The sequence below is a fragment of the Schistocerca serialis genome, chromosome 1 (assembly GCF_023864345.2).
Source record: "Schistocerca serialis cubense isolate TAMUIC-IGC-003099 chromosome 1, iqSchSeri2.2, whole genome shotgun sequence".
Lineage (NCBI taxonomy): Eukaryota > Metazoa > Arthropoda > Insecta > Orthoptera > Acrididae > Schistocerca > Schistocerca serialis.
Window position 1 is genome coordinate 161,176,755 of NC_064638.1, and position 23,630 is coordinate 161,200,384.

Genomic DNA, 23,630 nt, shown 5'->3' on the forward strand with positions numbered 1-23,630 from the left:
TTTAGCATTATAAAAGGTACAGCTGGAACTGCACGCCGCAAAATGTAAACACATTACTACGTCTTGAGGCTAGGATGAACAACGTAAGCACACTCACTAATAACAGACCACTGGAGTCAATAACAGAGGAAGAAAGACTGAGGTTCACGAAAATCCACTAATAAGTACCTTTACAGCAAATATTAACACAAATAAACTTTAAAATGAGTAACTGAAGACTAAAACTTCATAAAATACTGACGAGAAACTTCAACAGCAGTCTAGCACACGTGACGTCACACCAAAGATCATAGAGGACGATCGCTGCGCCATCTGTAAAGGCTTAACGATTCATCTGTGCGTGCGCACTGGGATGACTATTTTTTCTCCGGTGAGCTTACTCTACTAGCCATTTCCCCGCGGCTTCCCCGAATACACGTTCGATGTATATATTATTGCACACATCTCCCACCTCTCCTACCCTCCCCCCCTTTCCATCCATCTTTGCCTGTCCCCGTCTCTCTGTGCAGAAGATGTGGACTGTTTATTTATTCCAGTCAGTAATGTTAATGAAATAATGTAAACTGTCTTTGCAGTACTACATCGAAATGTTTAACTTCCATGTAATCGACACAGAAGCGCAGAAATTACGAAGTACTCAAAGAGAGAATTATGCTAACTGAAGAACACATCTGTTGGTATATCATACATATTGAGGAAAGTGGTACGCAATGTACACAAACGACTGCAATGTTTTGAAACTCGAGACATGATTGTTTACTATGTTTTTTCACTCCATCTCCAGGCGCTTCGATGTATAAATTCTGGAGTGAGCACACCCTACAGCAAGCGACCTATAGATATCTGTGGTTTGCAGTACAGTAATGTGTGCAACGTGCACAGCTGCGAGCAATGAACGACATTTTTACCGTCTATTACTACCTGAGATGTAGTCCTTTGTTCGCGTGAGACGAACACAGACAGGTGCAGCGTGCAGCGCGCCACTGCCTCGCACGCTTGCCTCACGACATGACACGTAGTGACTTTGTGAATGTCTCTATGGAAACGCCTCATTGTTATTAGTGGTTTGTTGACGTTCCTATGGAAACGCCTCAGCGTTACTGGTGTTGTGTTGATGGATACCGCTTTTATTTTGTAGTCGATGGCGCTTCGCAGCTGAAAGCTGTCCAGAGTGTTCCCAACTGTGGAGACTCTCCTTGCGCTTGCGAGGTGCCGGGTTGGAGAAGAGTTTGTACCTCTTTAATGCAGACGAATTTTGCATGAGAACTGGACATGCACTCGACCCCTTCGTTACATACCGCCTAATTCATTATGTGCGCAACGGTAACAGAATAACATGGTGGACCCTGCTAGTTGGTAAAATAATGAGTGCACACTCACAATAAATCAATAAAAATCGTAATCTACTCAGAAGAAAAGAGAACTTTATCATAATAAACTACATTAAATGGGATTCTGCATATATCTACGAAATTATATGCGGATTAATATTACAGTGAGACTTATTATACATTACAACTTAAATGTACGTGATTATCGACACACGGTGGGTTAAACGACAGGGTACACTGAAATATTATGAGAATAAGAGCTGGCTCGAGAACAAGGGGCTCCTACTCTCTGTGAGAGCTCCAATGGGATCACATGGAGAAACAAGCAAGGTGGACTTGTAGCAAAGCGAACGCGCATGCTGCTGAGGGATTCAGTATAAAATTGAAAAGGTCCTACAATGTCGGAGACGCAAAATACTGTACCAGTACTGAAATCTTGCAGCACGTCATCGGTAGGCAGCGTCCTTCTGCCGTGCAGCAACTCTGTGTCAACCCCTGGCTGCGAAGGCTCTTCCGAAAACGAGCGACCAAGTCGCAAGACCGTCTGATTCCGAGGAAGATCAGATCCCGAATCCCCTGTGATGAGATGCAAGCAGCGAAGCCAGCATTGCTCAACTCCCTACTCTCCTCTAAAACTGCGAATCAGCAATCAGTTCTGATTCCAAAATTCCCCCATACTCTCTCTGAACATCATTCGCGCCAATAGCGACCGTCCCCTCCAATTTCGAGCAGGGCTTTATGACGTCAACTAGCCTCCATTTAAGTTGACCAATCATGCCTCTGCTATTCAGCTGAGGGCACTGAACTTGCCGTTTGACCGGCTACGAATACAACCTGCCTAGACCACCGGCCATCCGGTGCCAGACAGTCACACTCAGCAGCGCACAGTCCACAAGTTTTCTCCGAATCAAGAGGACAATTCAGTCAGTCGGTGCCAGGAATCTCCGTTCCGGACGCGCCAGAGCGGTAAACACATAAACTGCGGCGACACTCAGACATCTCGCAGGTCGTTTCGCCGTGCATACAATAGGCGAAACTCGACCGACGTCAGTCGTTCACCAGGCGCTTAAGCCTATTGTACGAACCCCTCAGAATTCGGGGAAGTGCAGCCCCTAACCGGAAATGCAGTGTGCCGCGTCCTCCTATAAACATCTCCTCCTCTCTGCTCTCTCTGTCCACCTCAACTCCCGCTTTCCATGTCCTTCTCTTTTAGGCTGTCTCCTCCTCTCCCTTTCTCTGTCCATATCTGTCCATATCATACGCCCCCCCCCCCCTCTCCTACTGCCCACCTCCTCCCACCTTCTCTCTGCTCAGCCATTCCTATCCGCACAAGCAGCCCCCGCATGACAAGCCGATATTATCCACACAACACTCCCATCATGCAAGGCAGCCGACATGAAAAGGGTTGAAAAGTTTTCTGCCCATATCTCCTATGAAAGCGAGGATGTTCTCCCACAGCACTGAATCTCATGTAGCAGGCAATATCTTACAAAATTTGGCTGAAATCGATAGATTGGTTTAGGGGGAGATGCTGGATACACGTATGTGCATACATTCATAAAAAAATTCTAAAGAAGGACAGAAAGACGTAGATTGTGTTACTCTCATCTATTTTGTGTGGCTGTGATGAAATTTTAATCATTCCCATAACCAAGCATGTAGTGTGGCAAGTTGTTGTTTGGTGCACATTTAAAAGTCTGCAGTGTTTATTGGCAATCATTAAAATTGTCAACTTGAGGAATGAGTGATCATGTACTACTAGTACTATGTGAAAGAGTTGGGTAAAATTTTGCAACAATCAGTTCCCTGACAGGCGTAAAAATCGCCATGGCACAAGACGATTTTGAAGCCGTGCAAATATTGGCAATTTCCTTTAAATATTCAGAAATGTAAAATTATGTACTTCACAAAACCTTAAAACGTGATAGCCTATTTGTTTAATATCAACAAGTGACAGATGTAATCAGTTTACAATTTGTGGGTTCAAATGGTTCAAATGGCTCTAAGCACTATGGGATTTAACATCTGAGGTCATCAGTCCCTTAGACTTAGAACTACTTCAACATAACTAACCTAAGGACATTACACACATCCATGCCCTAGGCAGGATTCGAACCTGCGACCGTAGCAGCAGCTCGGGCCGGACTTAAGCGCTTAGAGCCGCTCGGCCACAGCGGCCGGCAAAATTTGTGGGGATACAAACTAGAATGATCATGTACCCTCAGTCGCATGTAAAGCAGATGGGTGAGTTCAGTTCACTGAGCAGTTAACGGAGATCTAAGCAGTCTTTGGAGGAGACTGATCACAAAACCCACACACTGACCGTCCTCGAATGATGTTCATATACATTGATGATCGAAAACATCATCACCACGTGTTTAATATCTTGCTCGTCCGACTTTGGAACGACGTCCGTCACTTATTTTGCATATTAGAGACCCGACAGTTCGTTAGTTGGTTTGTGGAAGTATGTGGCATTAGATGCCTATGCGCACGTCATGCAATTCGCGTAAATGACAGGCAGCGTATTTGCGTAATCAGTGATGGCGTTCGATAGCATAGCGACCCAGATGGGTTCCATAGGATTTCCATCAGGCGGATTTGGTCGCTGAGACATCAACGCGAGTTCTCTATAATGCTCCTCAAACCACTGGAGCACCGTTCTGGCTCGGAGACACGGACAATTTTACTGCTAAAAGATTACATCGCCGTTGGGAAAGACATCAAGCATGAAGGGATGCAGCTGGTTTACAGGAGGTCCCATGCATACGCAGGAGAATTTATCCCATGGCGTAATACTCGTCCCACCAGCCTGCGCCCGTGGCGCGCTGCTCATTCACATCGAGACGGCCGTCACTCTAGTGTAGCAAAAATGTGATTCACCCGAAGAACTGATACTTTTCCTTTGACCGATAGTCGAATCCCGATGGTCCCGTTCCCACTGAAATCGTAAACCACGATGTCGTTGGGTCAGTGTGTGAACACATAGGGATGGTCTGCCGCGGAGCTCTGTGCTCAACAATGTACCATGAAGGTTGTGCTGCGAGGCACTTTGTGCACCAGCACTGCACTCTTTAGGCAGAAATGCCGCAGATCGCCATCTATGTTCTGCGAAAAGTCGTGGACGTCCTACCTTTTAGTGCCTGGTGGTAGTTTCACCGTTCTTCTTCCTCTTTCTGTAGATGCTCACTACAGTAGCAAGTGAACATTCGAGCAGCTTCGCTGTTTGCTAAATACTCGTACACAGGCTCTGAGTAATAAAACTCTGCCCTTTGTCAATGCCGCTTATCTCAATGGATTTCCTGATTTGTAGCCCCTATCTTCGCGAGAGTGATTCTTCGTCAGCGTCCGTTCCGCTTACGTACTTTTTTTATCGAGTCATGTGCCCGCAACGCCACCAGGCGGCATCCATCGTCGCGGTAGGCGGTGGGAGTAATGTTTTGTCTGGAGCACATGTAAAAGACTATAAGGAAATATTGGAGGTACGGTAAGAAAGGCAGCACGAATGGTGGCACGGTCGTTTGACTCAGGGGAGAGCTCCATGGAGATACTGGGAAACACGTACTGAGAGGGACTTGTAAATAGACCTCAACTATGCCTTGAAAGGGTGCTTACAAAGCTTTAATCACCAGTACTGGGTGTGGCATTGGAGAACCACAGACCGCCTCGTACGTGTCTGTGTAGACGGGTGGTGAAGACAAGATTAGACTAAACATAGTGACTGCAGACAAATTTAAGTAGTCATTCTTCTCTCACTCTCTATGATAAAGGAACGAGTATATACACTAATATGTGGTGTTGTTGTTGTTGCAGTCCTCAGTCATAAGACTGGTTTGACGAACAGAATGCCGGACATTTGCCACGCCGGACATTTGCCACACTTGCCCCTTCGCCAGGTAGCTTGAATAGCGATCCCTCAGGTAAGGGACGCGCTTCCTCGTTCTTCTGTCAGCTTTCAAACCACCGTCTCCACATCTTACTCGATACAACCAGTAAGTAAGGGACCTTCTTCTTCGACATCTTGGCGAAATACAGATCTTCTTTTCCGAAATCGAAATATTTATAACTTTTGGGAAACGAAAGTAATACCGACGATTATGCCAGTATGTAATTAGTTCTGCCAAGTATAATATAGATTCCTCTGTCTGTACGGTAGCTTCCTTTCGCGCTTACTGATTGCGATAGAAACAGTCCATCGCCATGGGAGCAATAAGAAAGGAACGATGTAACGAGAATGCGAATGTACTCTAATCATTTCTTTTTGATCACTGCATTTGTGCCTACTTTAATTACTGCAAATGCATATCCAAAAGACAATAAGGAAAGAATAAATGGGTATGTGAATGCTTGAAAAGAAGAACGACATATTCCATATTAATTTACTCTCTAAAACCATTAGTTAATAAAGTGTAGCGAGACAATGTTCAAAACATAACTGAAAACACGTTCTCTAAATAGAGATAAGAACATCTATGGTTGATATGTCATCTAAAGCCGGAGTACAGTTTTAAAATGTTAGAAATAAGGAAATGAAGTACTACGGAATGCTACGCTTGTAGCGTTCGTTGTTGCTCTACATTGTTTAGCTCTGGTATTTACAGGGTCACAGAGAAAGCATCCTAGGTTCTGGAGGGAAAAGCCGTAATTGTAATTATCTGCACTACAACAAGGAGGACAACTTAAGGAAAAATAATGTAATGTGTGTTCAAGTTCACAATCGACATTGAAGCAGATAGTTCCTATGCCTTAGTATGGGCAGAGGTTATATTCAACAACCGGAATAAATTAATAACTGGCTCCTTTTACCGACCCCCAGTCTCAGATGAAACAGTTGCTGAACAGTTAAAAAAAAAAATTGAGTCTCATCACAAATAGGTACCCTTTGCTGTGACTTCAATCTACCTTCCGTATGTTGACAAAAATACATTTTCATACCCTATCGTAAATAGAAAACAACTTCCGTAATTGTTCCAAACGCTTTTCTTAACATTATTTTTAACAATTAGTTGACGAGGCCATTCAGATTGTAAATGGTTACGAAAACACACTTGACCTCTTAGCCACAAATAATCCCGAGCATCACGACGGATACAGGGATCAGTGAACATGCAGTCATAGCGAGGCTCAATTCCGTAATAAAGAAATTCAGCAAAACTAAACGCGAAATATATCTATTTATAAAAGCAGCTAAAAATTCGATTGACGTCTTACCAAACTATGTGAACGCAGACCATATGTGGTTTAAGTTCAAAGAAATAGTACCAACAGCATTCGAGATAGTCATACAAAATAAATTAATAAGAGACGGAACTGATACCCCATGGTACACAAAACAGGACAGAAAGCTGCTGCAGGAGTACAACAAAAGGCACGTATAATTTAGACGAACGCAAAATCTCCAAGATTGGTGAAGATCTAATGAGGCTCGAAATTTGGTGCGGATTTCAATGCGGGATGCATTTAATAGTTCCCACAACGAGACTCGCTCTATAAATGTGGCGGAAAATCCAAAGAGATTCCGGTCCCAAGTTAAGTAATAATAATAATAATGTCGTGTGACGAGGGCCTCCCGTCGGGTAGACCGCCAGCCTGGTGCAAGTCTTTCGATTTGACGCCACTTCGGCGACTTGCGCGTCGATGGGGATGAAATGATGATGATTAGGACAACACAACACCCAGTCCATGAGCGCAGAAAATCTCCGACCCAGCCGGGAATCGAACCCGGGCCCTTAGGAGTGACAGTCTGTCGCGCTGTCCACTCAGTTACCGGGGGCGGAAAGGCTCAGTAAGTACCTTTACAGCGTGACAGCGACGGTAATGTTACTGTTGACAGTGCCACTAAAGTGGAGTTACTAAATGCATTTTCTGAAATTCCTTCACCAAAAAAAACGAAGGAAATATTCCAGAATTCGAAATGAGAACAGCTGCAAACGTAACTTAGACGTAGATATCCCTGGTGTTGCAAAGCAACTGAAATTACACTGTCAGTGACAGAGGAAATGATCAAATATCGTTTCAAAAAGTCTCTAATGTGTAAGAAAAGTAGGTCTAATACATTTGTTTCTGATGTTCTTTAGTAACAATTAATTTTCAGTAGTAAGCTCCTTGCTTTTACTGACCTGTTTAAAGATAATCAACAGTGTAGTAAGAAATTTTAATTTTTGAAGGACTATATCTAAATGTACTTAAGTAGATTTACATCTACTATAAATGTTTGCAGCCAAACTTAAATAAAAATATTTGAGGTGCCAAAATTGTCAACCATAGGATCGGATCAGTTTTGGGATGTTAATTTTAGGTGCACTTCAAAGGTTCAGTTCCCATTTTCTTTTACAAAAGCGCATACTATCAGTTCAACAAACCATGACATTTTAGGTGATAGTTGCGACTCTGAAGCTTCAGAAAATAATTTTAGAACTCACAATTATTTAATAGTATGGCCATAATATTGGAAGGTAGAAAAAAGTTATCTTGACGTGACAACAATAAGGATACTTTGTGAGGCTTGAAACACTTTTTAATTTTTACATTAAAGGCTGATTCGCATCACACTTTGTACAGGCTTTGGACAGTCAAAATGATAAATGACCATTTACCATTCTGGCGTGTGTAAAATCAGCCTAAACACGCTGAAGTAATATACACTCTATTTACAATTACAACTTAATATTAGCTCCGATAATACTGCTTCAATGTTTTAATAATTTTATCTTAGTAATCTTCAGAGCCTCAGTGGTATTCATAGTTTTTTAAAACATTATTTTAACGTATTTTAGTCCAATTTCTGAATATCGGCAATGGCTTTCAAGCAAGGCGTAATGCTACCAGTGTCTTCATAATTCTTTACGATTCTCTCTATCCTGTCGTCCAGCTTCAACTACTTCTTCTTCCTCTTCTTACCTTCAAGATTCATTTTCAATTTCATGTACATGCAGTTTGTGAGCTCTGCTTCCTTTTTCAAGCACTCCACAGAATAGCTGATTTTAAGGAGGTGGTTTCCAATAATACTATTTATTTTGTTGTGCCACCCTTCAACAGCATTCGTCGTTCGGTGCCTTTTTCCGTAACAGTCACACATTTCTATTGCGATATCCTCATTCTCTAGCCAGTTATCCACAAAGTAGTCAAAAAATTGAGAGAACCTTCCGTTATCAGGAGCTTCTGCAAGAATCTCAATCCATCCATTGCTTACGTCCTCCGGTTTTACAAATACCAGCACTGCACACATGCTGACGTGAAGTCTTAAATCCTCGTTCTGGCGGTGCTCCTCAGTTGGACCGAGAACTCGAATTCTTCTCCATAAACTCTTCTTCATATGGAACTGGAATACATTTATTTCAATTGTGGGAAAAACTTGACGAATGGCCGATATCGCAGCTGCCTCAAAGTCCACCTTTACTTGTTTAGGACACCACTCAGGGACTGCCTGTTTTATCAGACGAAACAGACGAACATATGTGTCTTTCTTCTTATTAGCGAGCACTGCAAATACAGTAGGAAGAATGTTTGTTTCTTTAATCGTGCCTCCTAATTCTACGTGTATGGTGTAGATTTGTGCAAACTGCTTGCAGCAGCTCTTAAATGTTCCATCCATGAAAAAATGGGAACATGTTTCTAAACTTTCTTTTCCTTTGCTTCCACTGAAAATCATTATTCTCTCCTCTTATTTATCGTTTTCCAGAAGAAAGCTACTACCATCTCCCATTTTTAATAGGTCTTCATGAAGATCAATTTCATAAGAGTTATTAAGCACTTGTTGGTTCCCCCGCGCTTGACTCCATCGACGACAAATGGTTCTCTTCATAGATTCTGAATTAGACATCACTGTAATAAAGTCATAAACTTTATTATGTAGATTTCCCATTTCATCCGCGTATATCTCCGGTAACTGTGTAGTTTCTTCTCGATGCCTTCTCTTCGCCCTTTCCACTTGCTTTCTCACTTTCAGAGCCGCATCGTCAGGTGGTCCACAGAGATGTTCTAATACGTTCAATAATTCTCCGTTCCTCGAAAGCAGCTTTCCGTTGCAATGATCCGCTTTTTGGCGTAAGCACATCCATGTAACACCATCTTCTTTAGATTCCCTCTGTTTAAGATATGCGTAACCTTTGTAATGAGCAGGAGGCCTGCCCTTGTTCGTTGTAATAACTTCCATATTGATGGTCACGTTAGAAACTTCGAAAGCAAACTGGGCGGGCGGGTGAGGAGGAGAAGGAGGAGGAGGAGGAGAGGGAGACAAGCGACCCAACCCTTCGGAACAGGTAAAATCGTGGCAAATGTCCGGCGTGGTAAATGTCCGCACACCGAAGAACATCTCTCCGTTAGTCTATCCTGTGCAACTACTACAACATACATCCATTTTAACACGCTTATTGTATTCATGTCTGTTTCGCTCGCAAATTCAGCCCCCCTCCCTCCTTCCTCTCAGTTCCCACTACTAACAAACTGATGACGCTTGAGAATGTGTCCCATCAATCCAGTCCTTCTTTCCCGCAGGTTATGACACGAATTTCTTTTTTTTTTTACGTTGATTCCGTACCTCTTCATTTGTTAAACGACTGTCGTAACACGACTTGGGTCATAACATAAGACTGTAGTTGATGTAGAATATGAGGTCCTCTGTCTCGGTCACACGAGTGGCTATGTGCAAGGAGCGAGACGGTGTAAGAGGTCTATGACTAAGAAATTTATTGCTAGCGCACTCGAGCAGATGTAATTTCGATGGATTGCTCACGCTCTCAGACCAGAGAGCAGTGCTGGCTGCGGTAAGAGCGGTGTCAGTAGGAGTAAGTAGTAGCTAGCAGTCAGGTGTATGGAGTTGGCGAGGCCAGTCGTGAGGAGCGATGGCGGTGCCTGAGCGATGTAGTATAAGGTAAAAGTAGCCGCGCGCATATGTAGTTTATTACAACAAAATTTGTACTATTTTTATATCAAATCCCATATAAATGTTTAAAAAAATCTTTTAGTAATAATCTTTTTTATAAAAATTAACTAATTTGGCAATCATTCATTTGAATTTAAAGAATTTACTAATTTCTGCATTCCATGGTCATCCCGATTATCGTAATGAAAAATCAGTTGTTTCTTTTTAACATGACAATACATTATACATGCCAGCATTTCACTGGACTGTGCCAGAAAAATTTCTTATAGGAGCAGATATATACGCGTTATCCGGCGACTTCATTGAGGTAAGAATTTTCAATTTATTCAAAATGATCTTTCAGGGCCATGACGCAGCACTGCTGACGTCCAAAATTTACAAATTTAAATTCACTGTCAATTATTGAAAGGGTTATAAGTGAGCCACAATTTTATTGAGAGACTACTCACATTTTATCGTTGGTAGGTTACGAAATTTATCTGTTGGTAGGTTATACTAAATGTGAATGTTACATATATTTTTCTGTGGGGAGGTTACAACGGTAATGGGGTCGAGCTGATATTTTTTTACATCTCTTTGGTTGGAAACAGTACAAAATGACTCGGACACTGGGCTAAGGAGAAATATATAATGATAAAAAAGACATGAGATATTGGGTTAACTTTTGTTCTGGTTTTTAATGCTCCTCACGTATTTACAATGAGCGTAACGAAGAGCTCGGACACTAGTTTACCACGTGGATGCTAAGACCCACTTAACGCACATTTAAAATGCAGACAAGGATTTTATCTTCAAGCCATTATTAGATGCTTCAACCAATTACTATAATAAACGGCCACATATGCCAAACTTTCTATTAGGAATGGGGTACACAGTAACATCTAACGGTAGTATTCCATACCATGAATCATGCAAAGGAGCCAGTTTCTATTCTACCCCTTAGGTTCAGCTAAACGTCACAATAGGAATTATTAAGAGACACGTGTACATAAAGGCAAGTGTACAAAGCAAACCAGTAACCGTAGTCCAAAGGTACATACAGGCAAGCTTTACAACTTCTTTTCACTGGCCAAGCTTAATTGTATATAAAACTCATTCACGTAGTTTCTGCTGTTGGCAGTCGATAATGTCAGGCGGTGTTGGGTCGAATTTTGCTGGTGGCTGGAACGCTGTCCAGCTTGATATTTCGTCGCCTTTACACACTGCATTTGTGGCTTTCTGCATACGAATTGTTCGTGACTGCTTCGTTTTTTGAGTTCAATTCGCAATCGGCGAGCGCCAAATCTGCAGTTTCTTAATGCACATGATCCCATACTGAACTGGCGAAGGCGACTGGCGCTATATAACGCCATCTAAGCTATGCGAGTTACGTCAGCTTCCACCTCCGCTCACCAACTGAATACCGAAACAGCAAAAGAATGCACTTTGTAACTCTCCAAGGTTGATGCTGGGCACACCACAACTAAAGATCTGGAACGACGGAATTTTTGAAAATTCAAACTGCATATGACGATCTGATAAGCGTTCTATGCTGTATTATTTGCTTAAACTGTCGGACTTCTTCTTCGAATCAGTGCAGGTTCAGGTTGCATGATAACAGAAGGTATTGAAAATTATAATAAAATCACACCAATGGCGGATCGCTGCCATGTCGAAGTACTGCCTCTCTCCTACAGAAATAACTGAAAATAGAACTTGCAGACAATGATTCCTAATATGAAAATGTGGACTAGTATTATAATAAACTATTCAAACACATTTTGAATGAAAATTAGCTCAGTACATTCGAAATTATTCAGAACTGCAGACAACGATTCGTATATGACAAGATAATGATGGAAAAAGGGGCCAGGCGCCTCCTAGCTGCCATCGAAGAAAACAAATGAGGGCCATGCTCTCGTTTATTTGCACAGTTAGAATAAGTATTGTCATATAGACTCTCTAATCCTTGGTCGATACATAATGTATTCATGATTCCTATTTGAGCAATATGTAAGGGACTGTAGTATATTCCTAGTCATCATTTAAAGCCTGTTCTTGAAACTTTGTTGCTTGACTTTTTTGGGATAGTTTACGTCTATCTTCATGAGTCTTCCAGCACAGTTCCTTCAGTATCTCTGCGACATTCTCCCACAGGTTTAACAAACCTATGACCATTCGTGGTACCCTTCTCTTTGTAAGTTCAATACCCCCATTAGTCCTGTTTGGTACAGATCCCACACACTTGAGCGATATTCTCGGGTGGGGCGCACAAATGATTTGCAAGCAATTTGCTTTGTAGACTGATTGCAATTTCCCATTATTCTATCAATAAACCATAGTCTAGCACCTGCTTTACCCGCAATTGAGAGTGTGTGATCATCTCATTTCATATCTCTACAAAGTGTTACACCAAGGTATTTGTGCGTGTTGCCCAATTCCCACAGTGACTCACTGATATTATAGTCATAGGATAATATGTTTTTTGTTTTTTGTTTTGTGAAGTGTACAATTTTACATATCTGAACATTTAAAGCAAGTTGCCAATCTTTGCACCACTTTGAAATCTTATTAAGATCTGACTGAAAATTCATGCAGCTTCTTTCAGATAACACTTCATTATAGATAAGCCTGATGTTACTACTAATATTGTCTGCGAGTTCATTAATATGAAACATGAATAGCAAGGGTCCCAACACACTTCCCCAGGGTACACCTGAAGTTTCTTCTACATCTGTCGATGACTCTCCATCCAAGATAACATGCTGCGTCCTGCTTACCAAAAACTCCTCAATCCAGTCATAAATTTCACTTGATACGCCATATGATCGTACTTTTGGTGATAAGCATAGGTGTGGTGCTTAGTCAAATGCTTTTCTGAAATCAAGAATTAAAGTCCTATCTGATTGCCTTGACCCAAAGCTGTTAGTATGTCATGCGAGAAAAGTGCGGGATAGGTTTCACATTATTGGTCGATACAAAAATGTATACACAAAGAAATACTATTTATTGTAAGGAGGTCTTACATTCACCAGGCTTTACTGTTAATGTTTATAACTAGACGATATTTTTCATTTTTCTGGCAACTCTTCATGATTTGGTCACTACACGACGTTCCCATTGTGATGTATTCTTCGTTGGGCAGCAGTGAGCAAATATGAAAATGATAAAACTAAACGTAAAAATGGTTCAAATTGCTCTGAGCACTATGCGATTTAACATCTGTGGTCATCAGTCCCCTAGAACTTAGAACTACTTAAACCTAACTAACCTAAGGATATCACACAAATCCATGGTATGGTCGAACCTGCGACCATAGCGGTCGCGTGGTTCCAGACTGAAGCACCTAGAGCCGCTCGGTCACTTCGGCCGGCAACTAAATGCATCTACTCAATAGTATGCAGTGCATAAATTAAAGGTTTGCCGTCGGAAGGACACATCACAGAAGCGATAGCATGGCGTACTGGATTTACATCCAGACATCTGAAAATATTAATTATTTGACTGAGTATTAAAGCGAATTCCTGTAAGAAAAACGAAATTGCTCTCGCTTACTGATTGGTGAGTGTATCAGGCTATGGGTTTAATGAACGTATTATTGTTTGATAAGCCAATTGACTGTGGAAAGTTTTACTTAAGTTTCTACCGTAAATAGTGGTAGCAAAACTGAATCGGACTTCCGTATTTAAAGACGCAGGATCTATTTGAAATACAACGCTCAAACAGCAAGACGCCTTAGCGATCGCTCTCATTGCTTTCGGACAATGTACGATCACACCGCCTGCAACACAGAAAATACGCGGCATAAAAACGTGTATGACGACTCTATAGGTGACAGCAGTAACGGTACACACTTTTGATAAACACGCCGAGTTATTATTCAGAACACTATAAAGAACAAGATTTGCTAGTTACGTCTGCTTTGAGAGACCGGAAAAATGGGAATGATTAACGGGAAGGAGCTTCTTCCCTCAACAAACTTCTAATGTTTTTTAACAACTGACAGTTCTTTGATATCGACACCTTACCAATTTTCTGTTATTAAATCGTCTAGTCTCTGTTTATCTTAAGCTTGGAAGGGTGTACGTTTTATTATGACAGTAAGGATAAATGAAAACGAATGTCACAGTATTTTATTCCCTACACTTGACCATCAAATTTTCAACATTTATTCGCTACCCCTATATTTCAAAAGCTTCTATTCTCTTTTTGTATGAACTGCTTATCTCTCGCTGTTCTAGGCACTTCAATCTGGAACCGCTCGACCGCAACGGTCGCAGGTTCGAATCCTGCCTCGGGCATTGATGTGTGTGATGTCCTTAGGTTAGTTAGGTTTAAGTAGTTCTAAGTTCTAGGGGACTGATGACCTCAAATGCTAAGTCCCATAGTGCTCAGAGCCATTTGAACCGGCTTATCCCCCATCTCTCAGTTTGAGTGCTAAGCTGCACTCCAGACTAGTACATTGAAGAAAAGACTTCCTAATGCTTAAATATACATTCCATGTTAACAAATCTCTCTATCCCAGAAATTCTTTTATTGCTGTTGCTAATATACATTGTGTATCCTCTGCACTTCGGTAGTCGTCAGTTTCGTTGCTTCACAAACAGCAAAATTCATCTACTATTTTCAGTGCCTAAAATCCTAATCTAACTTCCTCAGCATCGTAACTATATTCCATTACCCTTGTTTCACTTTTGCTGATGTTCATCTTATAACCTCTTTTAAAACGTTATCAATTTCGCTCGACTGCTCTTCCACGTTCCTAGCCATTTCTGGCAGAATGACAGTGTTACCGAAAAACCGCACAGTTTTTGTTTTTCCTTCCCGAACTTTAATTAATGGGAATACACAATGCAATACAGATCATGATAGTTTGCAAAGAATGGTTGTAGAAGAAAACTCGCATTCGGGAAGACAGGTTTTCGAATCCTCATCCGACATTCATATTTAAACCTGTACAGTCATTTCCCTAAATCGCTTATGGCGAATGCCGGGGCGATTCCCTTGAAATCGACACTACCGATTACATCCTTCGTCCTTCCCCAATTCGAGCTTATCTTTCTCCTCCAAAGATATGGTCGTCGACGAAACGCTAACCCCTAATCATCGTTTCCTTTTGTGGATCAATGAACAGTCATAATGGGCAGTGATGAACGTATATTTGTTGTTACATTCTCTTTAGCCGCTTTCGTGTCGTCTCGGTGTCTCTGTAGAGCTGTACCATGGGAAGCAAGGAGAGGATGTTGGTTGGTGGCCGGTATCCTCGTTCTGTATCACAAACTGCAAGCAATTAATGTGGACTCTTTATTCATAAACGAAGAGATACTTAAGTTTCCATGTGCTGTGGTACAAGCTCTCTTCTGCATAGTCCACGTAGCCTCAATGCTGTTGAAGCAGAAGTCCGCTGTTTTCACTATAAGGTAGCTATGTGCTCCCTGTCCCTATGCTAGGGGCCAAGTCTGCTGCTGAGAGGGCGTTGCCGGCGTGTCTGCAGCTTGTCTTGTCGTTGGCCTCCATCGATACTCCCGCAACCTCTATGCCACATGATGTGCTGGCGCCAGCGTACGCCAGCACGTTTGTTATGTGAAATCCGAAGCGTATCGAAATAAAAGAGACAGAAGAAGTAAAAAAGTTATGCCATCTATTACAGATTTAATCGCTGTACAGAAGGCTTGAGCCATCTTAGAAAGTTCCTTGATAACTGACGACACGAGACGTCAAACAGCTTAAGGCCTGACAATTCTTTTTCTTTTTTTTTACTTCAGCTTGTTTTTAACATTTTTCTGTAAAATGCGCATGGAGCTCAAAACTTAATACCAGTTCTTAAAATTATTGCGAAGAAAGTGGCGTCGGGTATTGGCTTACTACAAATAATTTATAGTTTTTTTTTTCAGTTACTGAAAGAATGTGCACATATGCTATTTTTCAGTTCAGTTTTAAAACTTCTATCATTTTGTTTATGTGGTGTCACCGCCAGACACCACACTTGCAAGGTGGTAGCTTTTAAATCGGCACCGGGCCATTAGTATACGTCGGACCCGCGTGTCGCCACTGTCAGTGATTGCAGACCAAGCGCCGCCACACGGCAGGTCTAGAGAGACTTCCTAGCACTCGCCCCAGTTGTACAACCGACTTTGCTAGCGATGGTTCACTGACAAAATACGCTCTCATTTGCCGAGACGATAGTTAGCATAGCCTTCAGCTACGTCATTTGCTACGACTTAGCAAGGCGCCATTATTCAGTTACTATTGATATTGTAAAGAATGTACAGACAAGAGCTACGTTCAACATTAATGGATTAAAGTTAAGTATTCCACCAAGTACCACCTTTTTTTCTGAAGTCTAAATTCCTTGTCCCGTTCCAGACCTCACGCCAGCCTGCGTGAGCTTAAACGCGTGCCTTTCGGCTTCCTCCAAACTCCGTGGGTTGGCTCCTGCCAATCCACAACAGTTTATATATCCCAGTACATGTAAGACATACCATATGCCTGATACAATAGTTTTCAGTGTAAGGGTCTAGACGTAAATTCGATGGTTTCGTGCCCTACAATTGAAGCACCCAAAATTACTCTCTAGACTGAAACCCGTATCGAATAATTTGCTCGCCTGACAACTCATTTCCATCAACACGTTGCTCCTGACGTCCGCAACGCTTGACCAGCAAACACGAGGGCCGCGACAGAGGAGTGGCCAGCCAGCGCGCCAGCGAGGTTCCAACTACGGCGGGCAGTTTACACGGCTCGGCTCAACGACCCGCGACCGCTAGTTAGCCCGAGCACCGCGCGGCGCCACTGTCGCCGGCGCTGCGGTACGTTACGTTGGGTTACGGGACGTTGGCTGCTCTCTAATTTGAATCCGCATTAACATTTCCACTCCTCGTCATTAACGCAGCGGCGCTCCGGCCGTTCATTAAATCGCACTTAAACGTGAAAGCACTCGAAAAGATTCCTCTTGTAATTTCAGGCGATGGGATAATTAAGCCGCTCTTTAATGGAAGGAATTCGTTTGTATCCGTGGACGCTTGCATGCCGCCGCGTAATTTCTGAGCGACTGTTGCTCGGTATACTCCACTCGCGCTTTGTATCGGAGTTAAGCTCTGTGACGCTTTGCGAGAACGTGTCATTGTTGATTCCTGTAGGACATTTCGAGTGTCCCCGCTAGCTCTTCCCCTGTGGCAGCAACTAACATCGGTTCTCTGAAAGTCTCTGCCAGATCCTTGTTACGAGTACAAGCGCATACAAGCAGTAATTCACGGAACAATATTACTGTTTCAGAACGAATTTTTCATGATTTAAATAATAAAAACTGCACCAGTTACCTATTTTTTGACGTTTAGCACAACGTGTTAGGAGAATTTATTGACGTTTTCAACTGCATATGTTTACGTGAATATGTTTGATGTTTGCATGTGCGATTATCTGCCTCTTGCGTCTTGCTGTGGTTAGAAGATATGGTGCCTCCTCCAATATAAAGAATATCACACACACGCAAACATCACTTACATTGTTTGTTTATAAAACATGGTTGAAAATGGTTCGGAGCACTACGGGACTTAACATCTGAGGTCATCAGTCCCCTCGAACTCAGAACTACTTAAACCTAACTAACCTAAGGACATCACACACATCCATGCCCGAAGCAGGATTCGAACCTGCGACAGTAGCGGTCGCGCTGTTCCAGACTGAAGCCCCTAGAACCGCTCGGCCACCCCGGCCGGCGTGCAAAACATGCTACAAGGATATTGTGCAGTTATGGCCATAATATTTTCACACCAAATTTTGCTAACAAAAAGTGACAGTGTGAGTGATGATTTGCTTGTGTGTGATATTCTGTATAATGTATGAAGCACAATAGCATCTAACCGCAACAAGACGCAAGAGAGGGAGAATATTTCACATGCAAACATCACCACACATATTTATCTAAACAACTGCACAAATTCACTTGACATTGACAATAAATTCTCAAAACGCGTTTTTCGAAGCATCAAAAAATAAGTAAACGGTGCAGTTTTCATTATTGAAATCATGAATGACACAATTGCAGGCTTTCCTGAAATATAAAATATTGTGAACGAAATTAAATTAAAGGGGTTTTTCAGTCTGCAGCGGGGAGTGAGTCGATGTGAAACTTCCTGACGGATCAGACCTTTGCTGTTCCCGTGGAATTGCTCTATCGATTGAGCCGCGCAAGCACGACTCACATGCTATCCTTCATTTCCACCGGTGATTTTGGAAGGCAAGAGGTGAGACACTGCGGAAATGAAGCTTTGATGACGGGTCGTGAGTCGTGCGTGGGTAACTCAATCGATAAAGCACATGTCCGCGAAACGCAAATGTCCTGGGTTCGAGTCCCAGTCTGGCGAACAATTTTGATTTGTCAGGAAGTTTCAAGTGTTGCTTTTCCTTTAGTTTGGGAGGAATATGCGAAAGACTACACATATCAATTGGTGGAAAATTTACGAGCTCTGAGTTTACCTCAAAATTCCTTGTGTCGCAAGCCGGCCGCAGTGCCCGAGCGGTTCTAGGCGCTACAGTCTGGAGCCGCGCGACCGCTACGGTCGCAGGTTCGAATCCTGCCTCGGGCATGGATGTGTGTGATGTCTTTATTTTAGTTAGGTTTAAGTAATTATAAGTTCTAGGGGACTGATGACCTCAGCAGTTAAGTCCCATTAGTGCTCAGAGCCGTTTTTGAACCTTGTGTCTTAAGTAAAGGTGTGCTCAGCCCATATGTTTGTTTGAACACCGCACTGCTTTCAAATGGCTCTAGGCCCTATGGGACTTAACATCTGAGGTCATCAGTCCCCTAGACAACTACTTAAACTTCACGAACCTAAGGACATCCTGCCCGAGGCAGGATTCGAACCTGCCACCATAGCAGTAGCGCGTCTCCAGACAAACGCCTAGAACCGCTCGGTCACAGCGGCCGGCCTAGCTGCTTTACTAGGTGACCCTACATGAGATAGTACCGACCTTGGAACACAATTTACCAACCATTGGCAGTCTGTAGCCACAGACAGACACAACTAGCAACACAAAAATGCCTGTAATAAATGCACTTTAAAGATGAAATTTATCAACGTTCCATTCATATGCAACACAGGTATCTTCTTCTAAGACCTTAGTACAGCACCATCCAGTCGACATTGGGCTCATTGTGTTGAATTACAAGAATAATCTGATTTCAGGTGCAGTGTTATTTGTTCCTATTTGCGGATTTAGTTTGCGTCGCATGGTATCTGGTTCGTCACTCGTCATAAAGCAATTACAAATCTTGTACAAAACACATAAATTTACGTAATCGTAGTACACAAAAAAGAGTATAATCATTCTTATTACTCCACGTTTAAAGACGAAATTTTTTCCCTTTAATTATTTACTGATTCATTAACACACATTATAGTCACCCACACCTTGCAGGACATTGTCACCAATGTTCCTCCACCTCCTTTCTCCCACCCCTGAGAATATATGTCAAAAATGTAAGGACAGGTAGAGACGATCGAAATAAGCAGATGGACAGGAATGTGCGTGCAGTGGTACCGCCTTTAGGCAGCTGAGAGCGCCGATGACTGCGGCGTATAAAAGCTCTTCATCATTTCCCGCACGAATCTCGAGCAGCAAGCATCGTTTCACTAATGCCGAGCTGGCCGACATGCATTTCATGTACGGGGCTACACAAGGAGATGGATTATCTGCTCAAAGGACGTACAGGGAGCGTTTCCCGGATATGAATCAGCCGGATCGCCAAACATTCTAGTGTCTTCATCGGGGACTTACGCACGAGTCGATCGTTTTATGCTTACAAACGTGGAATTGGCATTGAAAGATGTCGCGGGATTCCTACAGTGAAAGAAAGAATACTAAACAAAGGATAATCCTTCGACATAGTCAGCACGGTTTCAGAAAATATCGTTCTTGAGAAACACAACTAGCACTTTATACTCATGAAATAGTAAGTGCTATCGACAGGGGATGGCAAATTGATTCCATATTTTTAGATTTCCAGAAGGCTTTCGACACCGTTCCTCACAAGCGTCTTCTAACGAAACTGCGTGCCTACGGAGTATCGCCTCAGTTGTGCGACTGGATTCGCGATTTCCTGTCAGAAAGGTCACAGTTCGTAGTAATAGACGGGAATTCATCGAGTAAAACAGAAGTAATATCCGGCGTTCCCCAATGAAGTGTAATAGGCCCTCTATTGTTCCTGATCTATATTAACGACATAGGAGGCAATCTCAGTAGCCGTATTATATTGTTTGCGGATGATGCTGTCGTTTACCTGAATAAGGAAAAGTGTGAAGTTATTCACATTAGTACTAAAAGAAATAGGCTAAATTTCGATTACGTGATAAGTCACACAAATCTGAAGACTGTAAATTCAACTAAATACTCACGGACTACGTTTACAAATAACCTAAATTGGAACGATCACATTGATAATATTGTGGGTAGAGCAAACCAAAGACTGCGATTCATTGGCAGAACACTTAGAAGGTGCAACAAGTCTGCCAAAGAGACTGCTTACACTACGCTTGTCCGCACTATTCTGGACTATTGCTGTGCGGTGTGGGATCCGCATTGGGTGGTGCAGACGGATGACATCGAAAAAGTACAAAGAGGGGCAGCTCGTTTTGTATTATCGCGAAATAGGGGAGATAGTGTCACAGACATGATCCGTGAATTGGAGTGGCCGTCATTAAAACAAAGGCGTTTTTCTTTGCGACGGGATCTTCTCATGAAATTTCAATCACTAGTTCTCTCCTCCGATTGCGAATAAATTCTGTTGGCACGCACCTACATAGGGAGAAATGATCATCACGATAAAATAAGAGAAATCAGGGCTCGCACAGAAAAATTTAAGAGCTCGTTTTTCCCGCGTACCGTTCGAGATGTAAGTAGGCTGTTTAGGTTTTTTTATTGGTAACGCCACCTCTGTATGAAAATCACTGGCTGTGCTGTGTGCAGTCTGTGGCTGCTTTGCATTGTTGTAATAATCGCCATTGTAGTGTTAGGCAGCTGGCTGTGAACAGCGCGTAGCGTTGCGCAGTTGGAGGTGAGCCGCCAGCAGTGGTGGATGTGGGGAGAGAGATGGCGGAGTTTTGAAATTTGTCATGAACTGCTATATTTATATATGATGATATCAAGGTAAATACTTTGTTTGTTCTTTATTAATATCTTTCATTTGCTAACTATCCCTATCAGTAGTTAGTGCCTTCAGTAGTTTGCATCTTTTATTTAGCTGGCAGTAGTGGCGCTCGCTGTATTGCAGTAGCTTGAGTAGCGAAGATTTTTGTGAGGTAAGTGATTTGTGAAAGGTATAGTTTACTGTTAGTCAGGGCCCATTCTTTTGTAGGGATTATTGAAAGTCAGATTGCGTTGCGCTAACAAAATATTGTGTGTCAGTTTAAGGACAGTCGTGTATAATTCTTCAAAGGGGACGTTTCATATGTCGACCCTTAGCCGAGGATACCTCACTGGAATCTTCTGATTTTTTTCTTGTAGTTTGTGTAATTAGTGTAGCTATTGTTTATTGATAGCGCGTAATCATACAGAGAATTTCCTTTGTAGTTGTAGTTTTTCATTGTTGTACAGTAAAACAGTTGTGGCATGCATGTAGATTTGCACCAAGTATTTCGCAGCTGCGCTGGCAATTAAGTAGACATTATTTCCATTGCTATGTTATTTTATTTTGCTCTTCAAATTGCGCTTTTCTGTGTTATCGTGTGAAATACTGTGACAATAATGGCATGTGAAAAACGTAATACTAGGCTCCAAAGTAAACTGAGAAATGACAGTGAAGATGAAAGCAGTGTGTTAGCGCCGCAGAGTAATGAATTAACTAATGTTCAAAGTAGTAATTTGGTAATTGCGCATAGGGAAATGGAGCGGGCGGCAAACAATGGTGTAGACAGTGAAACAGGTAGTGAACAGGGAAGCGTTATCGATCGATTGGTCTGCAACAGCTCGCCTCAGGAATCGGGAATGACAGAACACAATATTGCAAATACTGCAGACTCAGGTTTTGGGTTCTCACCGTTTTCTCAAATGAGTCAAGACACATTTTCCGCTTGTCAAAATGTGAATGTTGCCGGTGCAACTTCACTGCCGAAAAGCACTGAGGAACATGTTTCAGACACCAGTGCATTGTTATTACAATTAATGCAACAAATGGGACAAAAGCTTGAAAAGTTAGACACAATGGAACAACACCAGAGACAAACACAGCAACAGTTAGACACAGTGGAACAAAATCCCAAAAAGTTAGACACACTGGAACAAAATCAGAGACAAACACAGCAACAGCTTCAAAAGTTAGACTCATTGGAACAAACTCTTGAACAAACGCGTGAAGATTTAACTACTGAGTTACATAACATTGAATCGAAATGTCAAAAAGTCTGTAACGACGTAAAAACTCAAATTTGTGAGCATTTTCAACCTATTTTTTCGCGGCATGAAAATGCATTACAGAATCGCGAAGCAGCCATAAAAGAACTGCAAACCATTGTTCATGAAAATCATGAGACCTTGTGGGCTAAAATTGACTCAGTTGCATCTACCGATTCGGTTACGCAACTTGCAAAAACTCAGGAAAACTTAAAGGACACAGTAGATACTCTGAAACTTGGTTCAGAAAAACAAACTGAGGAAATAAGTACACTATCGGAGAAAGTAGCCGAACTTTTGGATCAGTTCACTAATTTATCTACGAAGGTGGATGATAATCTGATTGACGCAAGACCGGTAGTCTTTAATGACACAGAAGAGTACGAACAAATTAGCAAATTCAAACAAAATCAGAATCAAATTAATACACAACACCAAAGAGAAATCCGGGAAGTACAAGATCAGCTGACACAGGTAATACAAGAATTACGTATTTCAGAGGACACTCACGCTCCAACACGGGAAGAGGGACTTAGAAATACGGAAAAGCCGCAAAATAATAACACAGGGCATTTTGGAAGTTATGAAAGAAATTGGCAAGGTGCACCGAATTTTGAGATGGAACGGCCGACACGACCTAACAATGACCGATATGCGACTCGCCGACATGATGATTTTGACTATAAGCTGTTCATTACTACACGTAAATTCAAAACATTTAAGAATTCTGGCAACGACATTCATCCACAAGCATGGCTCCATCAGTTCTCTCATTGTTTTCCTCCCAACTGGTCGTTGGAACACAGATTAGAATTTATGTGTGGCTACTTAGAGAATGAACCAGCTGTAAGAATGCGATTGGTCATTCACGATTGCCACAGTGAAGGAGAATTTTACCATGCCTTCCTCTCAGCATATTGGTCTCAAGCCACACAAGACCGAGTAAAACATGGTATCATAATGATGAAACATTTCGAACAATCTGAATTCTCCAGTCTTGTGAAATATTTTGAAGACATGTTGCACAAGAATCAGTACCTGTCAAA